Here is a 12,877-nt window from a genome sequence, read left to right on the forward strand (position 1 = left end):
GTACAAGGGTCATGAGTGGGTAATGTACAGAGTGCAAGGGTCAGCTATATGTAACCTACACAGTGCAGGTGTCAGAAGTATATGCAGCACAGCCCACTGAGAACATTTTCACCAGTCTCCTGCTTCATGAGATGGCCCTCCTCCTTTGCTATAGTGTCAAACTCACTGCTGCCCCGTGCACTGAGCGCCTACTTTGGGCTGGGTAGCCTGCTGTTGAAATTGGCATGGTAACCGCAGAAGTTGAAGCCCTGGTCTTTGCCTTGGAAAAAGTGGCAGTAGCAAATGAGTGGCATTGGAACAGGGAAAGCAGCAGTAATTGCAGGGGTCAGGGCTTTGGTGCGGTAGGCAATGCGTATTTACTTACTAAGCATAATGTTGGCTGACTACAGAGCTGGTTTGGTGAGACTGGGATAACAGCTCCAGGCTGCATTTGACCAGGCCCAGCCCTTTCTGCTGACCTGATGTGCTAGGACAGGAGGCATTGGGGATTTTACTGAGAACAATAGAGCTGGTGACTGAACCAATAATACAGCATTGCCAGGTTATTTCTGGTAAATTCCCAGGTATGCCAATCACTCACATAGCTCCCAACTGTCCCTGATTGAGGGACTGTCCCTGATTTGGAACAAAGTCCCTCTGTCACTCTTTCCTTCTCATTTGTCCTTTATTTTGGTCTGATCTATATATTTGTATATAAAATTCACTTTTTATCTTTCAAAAAGTATTTCCCAGTTCTAAACCTTTCATTCAATTTCTAAATTGCTGCATTTGAAAATTTCAAAAACCAGTATAAAGTGATTGTAGTGGTAAAAAAAAAAAAAAAAAAAAAGAAACACACTTGTGGGTTTAACTAATCTTTTTTTGGTTTAATTCTCCTTTAAGGTACGTGGCAGAGGGTGTGTCCTATGCCTACATACTTTTGCTAATAGGTGTGCCTCGTTCCCATCTCAAAAAGTTGGGAGGTATGCACTCATGAGGTTTGGACTATTAAGTAAATTACTGGCCTGAGACTTCATTTATTAAAAAGAACACATCCAGGGTTCCATTTTCGTTCCTAGGGCAGCCTCCTGAAAATCTGAAAAAATGGAAATACCCCCTAAAATGGGATTTTAAACGGCAACAACACTACCAAAGTTATATAAAACCAATATTTATTGAAAAATATAAAATATGATCAGTCACACATATGATGATCTATAAAACAAAGTAAGAGCAAATAACATGATCATTGCCAGGGCTTTTTTTCAGCGGGAACGCGGGGGAATGTAGTTCCGGCACCTCCAGCACTGAATGAATGTAATAGCATGGGGTGTGAGGTGTGCTGGAGGGTCTATTGATGTTGGCTGCTGGGGGGATCTATTGTCACTGGTGGGGATCTGATTTTGTGTGAGGGTCTATTGTTGCTGATGGGGAATCTATTGTTGCTGGGGGGTCTTATGTTGCTGGAAGGGATCTACTTTTGAGGGAGAGGTCTATTTTTACTGGCTGCTGGAGGATCTATTGATGCTGGGAGATCTGTTGTTGCTGCTGGGGGGGTCTAATGTTTCTTGGGTGGATATTTTGTTACTGGGTGTGATATTTTGTTGTGGATGGTTCACTGTTGCTGCAGGGAATCATTTGTTGTTGGAGTGGAGTCCATTGTTGCTGGGGGAGTCTATTGTTGTGTGGGGTGACTCAAAGGGGGGAGTTCCTGCACCTATTCTCCAAGAAAAAAAGCCCTGATCATTGCAAACATTCAAATAGTAAATATGTTACTCTCCAATAGGGATGAGCCGAACACCACCCGGTTCGGTTCGCACCAGAACCTGCGAACGGACCGAAAATTCGCACGAACATTAGAACCCCATTGACGTCTATGGGACTCGAACGTTCAAAATCAAAAGTGCTCATTTTAAAGGCTAATTTGCATGGTATTGTCCTAAAAAGGGTATGGGGACCCGGGTCCTGCCCCAGGGGACATGTATCAATGCTAAAAAACTTTTAAAAACGGCCGTTTTTTCGGGAGCAGTGATTGTAATGATGCTTAAAGTTAAAAAAAAAAAAAAGTGAAATATTCCTTTAAATATCGTACCTGGGGGTGTCTATAGTATGCCTGTAAAGTGGCGTGTGTTTCCCGTGCTTAGAACAGTCCCTGCACAAAATGTAATTTTTAAAGGAAAAAAAGTCATTTAAAACTGCTTGCGGCTTTAATGTAATGTCGGGTCCTGGCAATATGGATGAAAATCAGTGAGACAAACAGCATGGGTACCCCCCAGTCCATTATCAGGCCCTTTGGATCTTGTATGGATATTAAGGGGAACCCCGCACCTAAATTAAAAAATGGAAAGGCGTGGGGCCACCAGGCCCTATATACCCTGAACAGCAGTATACAGGCGGTGCAAACAAGACAGGGACTGTAGGTTTGTTGTTAAGTAGAATCTGTTTGTAATTTTGAACTGGTACATTTTTAATGTGTTTAGCTCCAGCCAAAAAATCTATTTTAAGCTTTTTGGAAAACATAGGGAAGGGTTATCACCCCTGTGACATTTGTTTTGCTGTCTATGCTCCTCTTCAGAAGATTTCACCTCACTTTTTGTCCCAATGACAAATGTTTTTTGAAAATTTGGGTTTTTTTGTGAAATAAGGATTGGTGATAAAGCATCAGTGGAAAGGAGAAAAGTTTTTCCCATATTAACTCTTACAGGAGAGAATTTCCCTTCCTAGGGGTAGATTTCATCTCACTTCCTGTTGTCGCCTTCTGTTTGCAAGTAGGAGTCGTTTGTAAGTTGGATGTTTGAAAGTAGGGGCCTGCCCTATATACTCAGCAGAAATTTGGGCCTTAGGTGTTGTTGTGGCCACAACACTGTAAGCCCTCACAGGGCCCGCTGTGAAATATTAGATCAAGAATTGTAATTACATGCCCCTGTTGAACAGGGACAGAAAAAGTGTGCCTTTGGTGGTGGTGGTGCTAGTGCCACAACACTGTAAGTCCTCACTCGCTCTAGTTGGAACACAGAAACGAGCCCTGCTGCAAAGTATTGCATCAAAAATTGTAATTACACGCCCCTGTTAAACAGGGGCTGAAAAATTAGGCCTTAGGCACTAGTGCTGGTGCCACAACACTGCAACCCCTCACAGATACTCTAGTTGGAACGCTAAAAAACGAGCCCTGCTGCAAAGTATTGCATCAAAAATTGTAATTACATGCCCCTGTTAAACAGGGGCTGAAAAATTGGGCCTTAGGCACTGGTGGTGGCGCCCAGAACCAAAAATGTTCTTACAAGCTATCAGCGTGATCATTGAGGAGGAAGAGGATAATTACTCAGGATAGTCACTCAGCATCAGCATAGGCAGTCTTTGAAGGGATCTCAGATTTCAAAAAATTATTCGGTTACATCAGCATCAGGTGCTTGGTAGCTGATGGTGATCCAAGACTGATTCATTTTTATGAAGGTCAGTAGATCGACCGAGTCGGTGGACAGACGCACCCTGTGATCGGTTACAAAGCCTCCAGCAGCACTGAATGTGCGTTCCGAATGAACGCTGGATGCAGGACAGGCCAGTAGCTCAATTGCATACTGTGCAAGCTCTGGCCAGTGATCCATCCTCAAGACCCAGTAACCCAGAGGATTTTCGGTGGGAAAGGTGTCCAAGTCGGATCTTGCCCCTAGGTATTCCTGCACCATGTAAAACAGACGCTGGCGATGGTTGCTGGAACCGATCATACCTTGGGGCTGCGGACCAAAAAATTGTCTGAACGCATCGGTCAGGCGTCCACCTTCTCCACCGATCCTTCTTTGACTGACCAAAGCCTCAGCAACACGTTGTCCAGCAACAGGAGTTTGTAACCTCCCAGTCTCTGGGAACGCGTTGCACAGACCTTTCTGCAAGGCCTCCCGAAGATGTTTCATCCTCTGCTCCCTCTGCGACGGCAAGATAAGGTCCGCAACCTTACCCTTGTAACGTGGATCAAGGAGGGTTGCCAGCCAGTATTGGTCCTTCTACTTGATACCACGAATACGAGGATCCTTACGCAGGCTTTGCAGGATCAGGGAGGCCATGCAGCGTAGGTTTGCTGAGGCATTCAGTCTGGAGTCCTCTGGGTCACTAAGGACGACATGGTCTGCAGCCACCTCCTCCCAGCCACGTACAAGTCCATGTGTTTCTTGGGACTGATCCCTTAAAGACTGCTGCTGATGCTGAGTGCCAGGCTCCACCTCCATACTGACACAATCCTCCTCCTCCTCGTCCTCGTCCTCTTCCTGTGTGATCGGCGGGCACGCAGGAACACTGTCTGGATATAAGGGGACCCTGAGAGCTAAGGAAGTCCTCCTCTTCCTGCCTCTGTTCTGCCTCAAGTGCCCTCTCCATTATTCCACGCAGCGTGTGCTCCAACAGGTGGACAAGGGGGACAGTGTCACTGATGCATGCACTGTCACTGATCACCATCCTCGTGGCCTCCTCAAATGGTGACAGGACAGTGCATGCATCCCTGATCATGGCCCACTGGCGTGGGGAAAAAAAAACAAGCTCCCCTGACCCTGTCCTGGTGCCATAGTCGCACAGGTACTCATTGATGGCCCTCTGCTGCGTGTGCAGCCGCTGCAGCATGGCCAACGTTGAGTTCCACCTGGTGGGCATGTCACAGATTAGGCGGTTCTTGGGCAGGTTAAACTCCTTTTGGAGGTCTGCCAGCCGAGCATTGGCATTATATGACCGGCGGAAATGCACACAGACTTTCCTGGCCTGCCTCAGGACATCCTGTAAGCCTGGGTACCTGCCCAAGAACCGCTGCACCACCAAGTTAAGGACGTGAGCCAAACAGGTCACATGGGTCAGTTGTCCCTGTCGGAGGGCAGAGGAGGTTGGTGCCATTGTCGCAAACCACCATACCTGCCTTAAGTTGGCATGGCTTCAACCACCTCTGAACCTGCCCCTGCAGAGCTGACAGAACCTCTGCCCCAGTGTGGCTCCTGTCCCCCAAGCACACCAGCTCAAGCACCACATGGTATCTTTTGGCCTGCATACTTGTGTAGCCCCTTGAACGGCTACGGATCACCGTTGGTTCCGAGGACAAAGCACAGGAAGAGGCCATGGAGGAAGAAGAAGAGGAGGGGGTGGAGGAGAGAGGTGTGTCACAATCATTAGTAGTGGCATTTTGGAGGCGTGGTGGCGGAACAACCTCCAACACTACTGCACCTTGTCCTGCATCCTTCCCAGCTGCCAGCAGAGTGACCCAATGCGTGAAACTTAGGTAACGTCCCTGTCCATGCCTGCTGGACCATGAGTCACCATGAGTCAGCGGTAATATGCACCTTACCGCTGACCGCCCTGTCCAGCGAGGCCAAGACATTGCCTTCCATATGCCGGTAGAGAGCCGGAATCGCCTTCCGTGAGAAAAAGTGGCGTTTGGGTACCTGCCACTGAGGAACCGCACATTCCACAAACTCACGGAAGGGGGCAGAGTCTACCAACTGAAAAGGCAGCAGTTGAAGTGCTAGCAATTTTGCCAAGCTAGCATTCAACCGTTGGGCATGTGGATGGCTGGGAGCGAACTTCTTTCGGCGGTGCAGCAGCTGGGGCAGGGAAATTTGCCTGGTACAATCTGACGTCGGTGTACCGAAAGCAGATTGCCCACAAGTGCTTGGCTGTGACACACCTAATTCTACACCTTCATTCCTCTCAGTGCAGGTCTCAGAGAGGACTGAAGGTATAGTGGGGTTAGAGATGTCAGCTGATGAGGAGCAAGGAGAGGTCCTCTTTGTTCTTTGGTGTGGGTCTTTTAGATACGCTTGCCAACGAACTGCATGGCAGGTCAACATATGTCTGGTCAAGCATGTGGTGCCTAAGCGGGAGATGTTTTGGCCACGCTGCACTAAGCTGGGGTGTATATATATATATATATATATATATATATATATATATATATATATATATACTGCAGCTAGCAAAATCAACTGCCTGCCTGTAGTATGAGAACACCACCAACCTTCTATAGGTAGCTTTAGCTGAACACTGTGCAGAGCTCGCAAAAAACTAACTTGTAGCTTATTTAGCTGCCTGCGGTAGTGATAGGATCAGGAAAACACCACCAACCTTTGACAGGTAGCTTTAGGTGAACACTGTGCAGAGCTCGCACTACACTAACTTGTAGTTTTAGCTGAACACTGTGAGGAGGATGCACTACACTAACTTGTAGCTTTAGCTGAACGCTGTTCAGAGGACGCACTACACTAACTTGTAGCTTTAGCTGAACACTGTGCAGAGGTCTCACTACACTAACTTATAGTTTTAGCTGAACACTGTTCAGAGGACGCACTACACTAACTTGTAGCTTTAGCCGAACACTGTGCAGAGGTCGCACTACACTAACTTGTAGTTTTAGCCGAACCCTGTGAGGAGGACGCACTACACCAACTTGTAGCTTTAGCTGAACACTGTGAGGAGGACGCACTACCCTAACTTGTAGCTTTAGCTGAACACTGTGCAGAGGTCACACTAAACTAACTTGTAGCTTTAGTTGAACACTGTGAGGAGGACGCACTACCTTAACTTGTAGCTTTAGCTGAACACTGTGCAGAGGTCACACTAAACTAACTTGTAGCTTTAGCTGAACACTGTGAGGAGGACGCACTACACTAACTTGTAGTTTTAGCTGAAAACTGTTCAGAGGACGCACTATACTAACTTGTAGTTTTAGCTGAACACTGTGAGGAGGACGCACTACACTAACTTGTAACTTTAGCTGAACACTGTGCAGAGGTCGCACTACACTAACTTGTAGTTTTAGCTGAACACTGTTCAGAGGACGCACTACACTAACTTGTAGCTTTAGCTGAACACTGTGCAGAGGTCGCACTACACTAACTTGTAATTTTAGCTGAACACTGTGAGGAGGACGCACTACACTAACTTGTAGCTCTAGCTGAACACTGTGCAGAGGTTGCACTACACTAACTTGTAGTTTTAGCTGAACACTGTTCAGAGGTCGCACTACACTAACTTGTAGCTTTAGCTGAACACTGTGAGGAGGACGTACTACACTAACTTGTAGCTTTAGCTGAACCCTGTGCAGAGGTTGCACTACACTAACTTGTAGTTTTAGCTGAACACTGTGAGGAGGACGCACTACACTAACTTGTAGCTTTAGCTGAACACTGTGCAGAGGTCGCACTACACTAACTTGTAGTTTTAGCTGAACACTGTTCAGAGGACGCACTACACTAACTTGTAGCTTTAGCTGAACACTGTGCAGAGGTCGCACTACACTAACCTGTAGTTTTAGCTGAACACTGTTCAGAGGACGCACTACACTAACTTGTAGCTTTAACTGAACACTGTGCAGAGGTCGCACTACACTAACTTGTAATTTTAGCTGAACACTGTGCAGAGGTCGCACTACACTAACTTGTAGTTTTAGCTGAACACTGTTCAGAGGACGCACTACACTAACTTGTAGCTTTAGCTGAACACTGTGCAGAGGTCGCACTACACTAAGTTGTAGTTTTAGCTGAACACTGTGAGGAGGACGCACTACACTAACTTGTAGCTTTAGCTGAACACTGTGAGGAGGACGCACTACCCTAACTTGTAGCTTTAGCTGAACACTGTGCAGAGGTCGCACTACAGTAACTTGTAGCTTTAGCTGAACACTGTGCGGAGGACGCACTACACTAACTTGTAGCTTTAGCTGAACACTGTGCAGAGGTTGCACTACACTAACTTGTAGCTTTAGCTGAACACTGTGAGGAGGATGCACTACCCTAACTTGTAGCTTTAGCTGAACACTGTGCAGAGGTCACACTAAACTAACTTGTAGCTTTAGCTGAACACTGTGAGGAGGACGCACTACACTAACTTGTAGTTTTAGCTGAACACTGTTCAGAGGACGCACTACACTAACTTGTAGTTTTAGCTGAACACTGTGAGGAGGACGCACTACACTAACTTGTAGCTTTAGCTGAACACTGCGCAAAGGTTGCACTACACTAACTTGTAGTTTTAGCTGAACACTGTGAGGAGGACGCACTACACTAACTTGTAGCTTTAGCTGAACACTGTGAGGAGGACGCACTACACCAACTTGTAGCTTTAGCTGAACACTGTGAGGGGGACGCACTACCCTAACTTGTAGCTTTAGCTGAACACTGTGCAGAGGTCACACTAAACTAACTTGTAGCTTTAACTGAACACTGTGAGGAGGACGCACTACACTAACTTGTAGCTTTAGCTGAACACTGTGAGGAGGACGCACTACCCTAACTTGTAGCTTTAGCTGAACACTGTGCAGAGGTCGCACTACAGTAACTTGTAGCTTTAGCTGAACACTGTGCGGAGGACGCACTACACTAACTTGTAGCTTTAGCTGAACACTGTGCAGAGGTTGCACTACACTAACTTGTAGTTTTAGCTGAACACTGTGAGGAGGACGCACTACACTAACTTGTAGCTTTAGCTGAACACTGTGCAGAGGTCGCACTACACTAACTTGTAGTTTTAGCTGAACACTGTGCAGAGGTCGGACTACACTAACCTGTAGTTTTAGTTGGACACTGTAAGGAGGATGCACTACACCAACTTGTAGCTTTAGCTGAACACTGTTCAGAGGACACACTACCCTAACTTGTAGCTTTAGCTGAACACTGTTCAGAGGACGCAGTACACTAACTTGTAGTTTTAGCTGAACACTGTGAGGAGGACACACTACCCTAACTTGTAGCTTTAGCTGAACACTGTGCAGAGGTCACACTAAACTAACTTGTAGCTTTAGCTGAACACTGTGAGGAGGATGCACTACCCTAACTTGTAGCTTTAGCTGAACACTGTGCAGAGGTCACACTAAACTAACTTGTAGCTTTAGCTGAACACTGTGAGGAGGATGCACTACCCTAACTTGTAGCTTTAGCTGAACACTGTGCAGAGGTCACACTAAACTAACTTGTAGTTTTAGCTGAACACTGTGAGGAGGACGCACTACACTAACTTGTAGCTTTAGCTGAACACTGCGCAAAGGTTGCACTACACTAACTTGTAGTTTTAGCTGAACACTGTGAGGAGGACGCACTACACTAACTTGTAGCTTTAGCTGAACACTGTGAGGAGGACGCACTACACCAACTTGTAGCTTTAGCTGAACACTGTGAGGGGGACGCACTACCCTAACTTGTAGCTTTAGCTGAACACTGTGCAGAGGTCACACTAAACTAACTTGTAGCTTTAACTGAACACTGTGAGGAGGACGCACTACACTAACTCTAAATAGTCTAGCTGCCTGACCGTGGTACTAATAGGATCAAAAGAACACCAGCAATTTTCTTCAGGTAGCTGTAAATACTGTAACAAGACAAGGCTGCCTGTCAGGAAGATAACAGGAACAGATCTAGCTAAACTGAATACAGTGTGTGTATATATATATATATATATATATATATATACAACACCTGGGATGCATATATATACACAATACACTGTAAGTGTAGCTAACTCACTGACTGTCCTGCCTAAGCTAGCTAACTCAAATGAAATGACACTGTCTCTCTGTCTATCTAAGCACGCTGGAACACAATACACAGGGCCGCCGTGCAGGCGGCATTATAGAGTGTGGGGCGTGTTCTAAACCCCCTGGCTTTGACCAATTACAGCCCTCTCTACTGACGGCGCTGTGATTGGCCAAGCATGCGGGCCATAGTGCATGCTTGGCCAATCATCAGCCAGCAATGCACAGCGATGTCGCAGTGAATTATGGGCCGTGACGCGCCACACAAATTTGGCGCGAACGGCCCATAACGTTCGCAATTCGGCGAACGATCGAACAGCTGATGTTTCGAGTCGACCATGGGTTCGACTCGAACGCGAAGCTCATCCCTACTCTCCAATATCCGAGAACAATATTCGGTACCCGCCGCGTTTCAGGTTCAATCCCTTTGTCAGGTATGTTTATACAGGAGAATCTACATTCAACAAGTTGTCAAAATAGGATAGATGGTGCAATGTTTAAATATGCAAGTCGTCACTGCAGCAGATGGTGAGGTTGGAGGTTTTGGTGTGGCCCCCTAGATTAACCAAAATGCCCCACAGAGGTCCTGTCAGAAACCATGAACCAGACCTAGACAGAAGTACAGTAAAGTCATACTTGTTTATTAATAAAAATAAAAAGGTAAATAGGTAATAGGTAATAGTAAGCGTAGTCAAAGCATAGGCAGAGTCCAGTAACCGGATCGGGTAGTCAGCCAAGCCAGAGTTCAGTAACCAGATCCGGTAATCAGCCAGGCCAGAAGTCAGGGATTCAAGTAGAGGAACAGCAAGCAGGATAAGGAGCCAGAAGGGATGTCAGCAAAGCCAGTCTTTAAACAGGAACGCAGGAATTGGTTTCTTGTGATGTGACCAAGATGAAGGCAGGAATGAAGTGAGCTGGAGATCTTTAAGTAGGCGGGACTGACGAGCAGATCCACAACAGCTGGTTAACTGTGGAGAGAGATGAGAGCTGACAATTAGCCGACAGCTGAGCGGCCAGCTCAGAGAAGGAAGGGCTGAGCCAGCCCTGACAGTTCCCCACAGTAAAAGGTTGCAAACTTGGGTGTTTGAACAGGTAACAGGAACCAAATTGGTATAAGAAGGATATCACAGTAATAGGGCAAGCATGGCCCTTCACGGTCCTTCAATAAACAGCATGATAGATACACAGCCTTCAGTCCTCCCCCTGTTCTGTGTTGTCTTGTCCACGTGCCATCCTCCATGGCCTCCTGAAAATCAATAGCTGAGACAGGAAATCTGGGGAAGCTGTCATGGCACCAGCTAAACCTGGAACAAACAGGCAAGGATTAAAAGATGAAGATCCTGCATACTCAGTAGGTGGGGATGAGCTAAGGCCGATCTGGACACAAGTCTGAACCCACCTGAGCTATCCTGCCAGGAAGCCTTCAAAGAAGACAGCCAAACATAGGAATATACAAATGGATGTATACGTAAGGCGGCAGGGCGGCCTTCCTGTCAGGATTGTTCAGGTGGGTTCAGACTTGTGTCTGAACCTGCCTGAACTAATCCCTATTAGTAAGTGTATAAATCAGCTGCTGAAAGTGTTAAAGCAAATTTTCACCCAAAAGGGGAAGTTCCACTTTAAGTCCTCTCCACACCATCCCCCCGCCATATTTGGCATGTCATTTTAGGGGGGCGGATACCTAGTTTTGATAAGCAATCCAAGTGTAAGCTTTCCCCCTCTCCTCCTTCCCCGCAATCTTCTTGGAACATGTCACAGGTCCCAGAAGACTGTAGGACCATTCAGGAAGTGCATGCACAGTGGGCAGCCAGGTGTGAAGCAGAAAGCAACGTACCCAGTTGCCCACAGTTAGGGAACCTGAAGGGCAGTGAAGAACTAGCCCAGGTGAGGACATCACTGAAACCCATGGACAGGTAAGTGCCCTTTTATTTAAAGTCAGTAGCTACAGAATTTGTAGATGTTTACTTTTAATTTTTCTATCCTGAGTGAACAACCACTTTAAAAACTGAGGGTTTAATATAATTCAAAAATGAAGAAAGATAATTATTTGCATTATGGATAGACTACTTATAAAATCTGAGAACAGGTCAGGTAATTCCAAACAATTATCGCCCACCAGCAATCATTACTGTCGCAATGAAAGGTGGATCTATGAGTTGCAAGTGTTTCAAACAAACTAGAAAAACCTGGAGCTCAGACACACACCCAGTGCCCCACCTGCTAGCAACATGCGAGTTGCTCAGACCTGTCATAAAGTCAAATATGCACATGATGTTGACATGGTCATTAGTAAGCAATTCTTGTAGCAACAACACAACATTCTGAAAAGTGACATATAGATTCAAAAGTCAATCCACCAAAACCTTATATTTTGCTATTGGTTAACCACTTGACAACTGGGCACTTAAACCCCCTTCCTAACCAGACCAATTTTCAGCTTTTGGTGCTCTCACATTTTGAATGACATTTACTCAGTCATGCAACACTGTATCTATATGAAATTTTTGTCCTTTTTTTCACACAAATAGAGCTTTCTTTTGGTGGTATTTAATCACCGCTGGGTTCTTTATTTTTTGCGCTATAAAAGAAAAAAGACCGAAAAATCTGTAAAAAAATACATTTTTCTTAATTTCTGTTATAAAATTTTGCAAATTAGTAATTTTTCTTCATATGTTTTGGCCAAAATTTATACCGCTACATATCTTTGGTAAAAATAACCCAAATCGGTGGATATTATTTGGTCTTTGTGAAAGTTATAGAGTCCAAAAGCTATGGTGCGAATATCTGAAAATTGATCACACCTGAAGTACTGATGGCCTATCTAATTTCTTGAGACCCTAACATGCCAGAAAAGTACAAATACCCCCCAAATGACCCCTTTTTGGAAAGAAGACATTCCAAGGTATTTAGAAAGATACATGGTGAGTTTTTTGAAGTTGTAATTTTTTCCCACAATTCTTTGCAAAATCAAGTTTTTTTTTTTACTTTTTTTTTTTTTTCACAAAATTGTCATATTAGCAGGTTATTTTTCACATACCGCATATGCATACCACAAATTACACCCCAAAACACATTCTGCTATTACTCCCGAGTACAGTGATACCACATGTGTGAGACTTTTACACAGTGTGGCCACATACAGAGGCCCAACATGCAGGGGAGTACCTTCAGGCGTTCTGGAGCACCCAGGCCAATTCTGACATTTCTCTCCTACATGTAAAAATCATCATTTATTAGCTAGAAAATTACATAGAACCCCAAAACATTATATATGTTTTTTTTAGCAAAGACCCTAGAGAATACAATGGCGGTCGTTGCAACTTTTTATCTCGCACGGTATTTGCGCAGCAATTTTTTTAACGCTTTTTTTTTGAAAAAAAACTGTTTTGTGCTTTACAAAAA

This window comes from Aquarana catesbeiana, linkage group LG05 (genome assembly GCF_042186555.1).
Source record: "Aquarana catesbeiana isolate 2022-GZ linkage group LG05, ASM4218655v1, whole genome shotgun sequence".
Lineage (NCBI taxonomy): Eukaryota > Metazoa > Chordata > Amphibia > Anura > Ranidae > Aquarana > Aquarana catesbeiana.